The sequence below is a fragment of the Chrysochloris asiatica genome, unplaced genomic scaffold (assembly GCF_000296735.1).
Source record: "Chrysochloris asiatica unplaced genomic scaffold, ChrAsi1.0 scaffold00416, whole genome shotgun sequence".
NCBI lineage: Eukaryota > Metazoa > Chordata > Mammalia > Afrosoricida > Chrysochloridae > Chrysochloris > Chrysochloris asiatica.
In genome coordinates this window covers 1,388,854-1,392,407 of record NW_006408934.1, presented here as the reverse complement: position 1 = coordinate 1,392,407, position 3,554 = coordinate 1,388,854, and positions in this window count along the sequence as shown.

Here is a 3,554-nt window from a genome sequence, read left to right as displayed (position 1 = left end):
CAACCAGAGCTCCTTGGACAAATGATATTCATTTAAAAAACTGAAATAAATTTCTATCCCATATGATATACAGAAACCAACTTTAAAACTTCACTGTGAAGAGGAAATTTTTTGAGTGATGATATAGGGAAGTTTGGGGTAGGGTAAGCTTTGCTAAACAAGGTGCAAAAAGTTTAACCATAAACTCAAGAAATGATTAATTCAACTATATTACAATTAATTTCTGTTTATCATAAACTGAAGTGATAAGCAATATTGGAAGCATAATTGCTTTTGATTGAATTGCATGCCCTAAAACTATATACTAAAGCCCTTGCTATTTACCTATAGATGTGATCCTTTTTGGAAATAAGAGGTTTCTTTTATTATGTTAATGTGGTCCTGCAGAGTAGGGTGAGTCTAAAAGTAATCAGTTCTGAGTTATAAAAACAACGGAATAGACACATAGGTCCAACATGGGAAAAACACCATATGAAGACAGACACAAATCGCAGATGCATCTAAAAGCCAAGGAACTCCAAGGCCTGCTGGCTACTACAAGCTACTGCTGTTGTTAAGTGCTGTCGAGTCGGTTCTGACCCATAGCAACCCTGTATAGGGTTTCTGAGGAGCAGCTGATGAGCTTGATACCGACCTTGCAGTTCAAACGGCTTTACAGTCTAGCAGATTAACCCACAGTGCCACACCAGAACTCCACCACAAGCTGAAAAAGATAAAAAAGGACCTAAAAGATAAAAAAGGACCTCCCCCTAGAGCCAAACCTGAATTTACACTTCAAACTTCCTGAATTGTGAAAAAATAAACTGTATTTTAAAGTCACTACTATGGAATTTTAATTATTGCTGCACTAGATAAGTAAGACAAACACACATAAATCCAAAGATGTTTAATACACAGAATATGTAAAGAATTCCTACTAATCAATAAGAAAAAGATGTATATAGCAAATCAAAAAAATGACCTGTAAGTGTATGGTCAATAAACAATAAAAGATCTTCAATATCTTCAGCATTCGGAAAATGAAAATCATGGTCAAATTGAAATAGAACATTCATTTTTCTGATAAATGTTAATAATCTATATTAACAAGTTGTGCTGTTAAGTGGAATCAACTCAGTTCTGACTCATCTCTGTCCTCTATAGGACTTCCTGTACATGAGTGGTTGGTGGGTTTGAATTGCTGACCTTTAGGTTAGCTATTAACAAATAAATATTAAGAATTATCTTTGACTTCTTACCCACCACATGTTTGTAGGTTTTATCTCCTAGGTATAGCCTGAATCTTCTTTGTTTTTTTTTTCCCCTTTCATTTTCATTGTTATTGTCATTGCTTTCATTTACAAAGTACTGTGTGGGCAGTGGGTTAATGCACCAGATGGCAAAGCCATTTGAACTGCAAGATTGGCTATTCAAGGTTACTAGCTGCTCCTCAGAAACCCTCTACAGGGTCACTATGGGTAGGAGCTGACTTGATCACACTTAACAACAACAACAAAGAGAATATGGATCAACTTCATTGTGGGTTTGTGTTGTTGCATTGATTGCTACTCATAGTGACCCTGTGTGACTGCCCTTTATGAATTCCTAGCCTGTAATCTTTATGGATTATTTCTCCTGTGGCTCCAGTGAATAGGTTTGAACTACCAATCTTTCAGTTAGCAGATGAATGCTTAATTGTTGCAACACCTGGACTTCATATGGAGCAGTAGAGACTGTTCTTGTAAGGGTAAATTAGAAAAACACTTTGGGGAAAAATTTTGCATTATCTTGAAAATGTAAATATGCTGACACCCTATTCATCAGTAATTCCAAACCTAGTACATATCCTAGAGAAATATTTGCACACTTGTCTAGGAGACAGATATATGGCAAATTGTTTATAATAGCCAAGAACTAGAATCCTTTAGAATCCATTGACAAGAGAATGGATGTATAAATTATACTGCATGTACATAGTAGAATATTATACAGCAGTGAAAATGAATGATCTATAGCTATACTCAGAGTCCTGGTGTGGTGCTGTGGGTTAATGCTCCAGACTGCAAAGCTGTTTGAACTTCAGGTTCAGCAGTTCAAGCTCTCCAGGTGCTCCTCTGAAACCCTATACAGGGTCGCTATGGATCAGAGCCGATTTGATGGCACTTAACAACAACAACATGGCTATACTCAGTAAGATATATTAAATTAGGAAATATAATAAGGAGTAAAAAATTTTAAAAGTCCCAAAGCTGATAAACAGTATGACACCATTAAGATAATTTACATACATATGTTGTTGTTAAGTGCCATAAAATAGTTCCAACTCATAGTGACCCTATATAGAATTTCCAAGGAGCAGCTGGTGGTTTTGAACCACCGACCTTGTGGTTAGCAGTGCAATGCTTATCCTATAGCATCACACCAGGACTCTCAGACATCTACATACACTTAATAAAGAAACTTGTAAAAAGTTAAGGTATAGACAAAACACAAAGTTCTGAATACTGCTTATCTCTGGTGCTGGGAAAGACAAGAAGATGCGATGAGGAGGAAAGTAGGTAGATGTAGCTTACTCATAATGTTGTAGACTATTCATTGGGTAGTGAATTTACCTAGTACCATTTGTCAGTTTGTCATACTGTGGTGGGTTGTGTTTTGCTGTGATGCTGAAAATATGACACTGGTATTTCAAATACTAGCAGGGTCACCCATGGTAGCTATGATTTAGTAGAGTTCCCAGACTAAAATAGACTAGAAAGAAAGTTCTGGTGATGGACTTTCTAAACCTAGTCAATGAAAACTCTATGGATTACAACAGAATATTGTCCAATATGGTGCTGTTAGATGATCCCTTAGGTTGGAAGTCACTTACTTACAATGTGCTCACAACAATGGACTAGAGCTTATCAATAATTTTAAAGACGATACAGGACCTGACAATATTTTGCTCTGTTGTACATAGGACTAACATGAATCAGAGTCAACTTGACGCCAACTAACTACAATAATAGTGGATTCATAAAACCAGAAATCTCACTGCCATTGAGTTGATTCATGATGATTTTATAGCACAGTGTAGAATTGCTCCATAGGGTTTCTGAGTCAGTCTCATCTTTTTCTCACAGAGTGGGTGGTGGGTTTGAACTGTTGGCCTTTCAGGTAACAGCCCAACACTTAACCCAAAGCACCACCAGGGCTCATAATAGATTCATAGGAGTTTTACTATATTATTATTTAGCATGATATTCATATGTTGAGCCCTAGCAATTAGTACTAGACTGCTAAATGCAAGGTCACGATTTAAATCCAGCAGCTGCTCTTGGAAACCCTATACAGGGTTTCTATGACTTGATAGCACACAGCAACGTTAATATGTTGTATTATAACATTGTTGTTGTTAGGTGCCATTGAGTCAGTACCTACTCATAGCAACCCTATGCACAACAGAATGGAGCAGTGCCCAATCCTAGGCCAACCTCACAATGTTGTTGTGCTTGTCAGGTGCCATCGAGTAGGAACCGACTCAGCGACCCCATGCACAGCAGAACGAAACAATGTCCGATCCTGGGCCAACC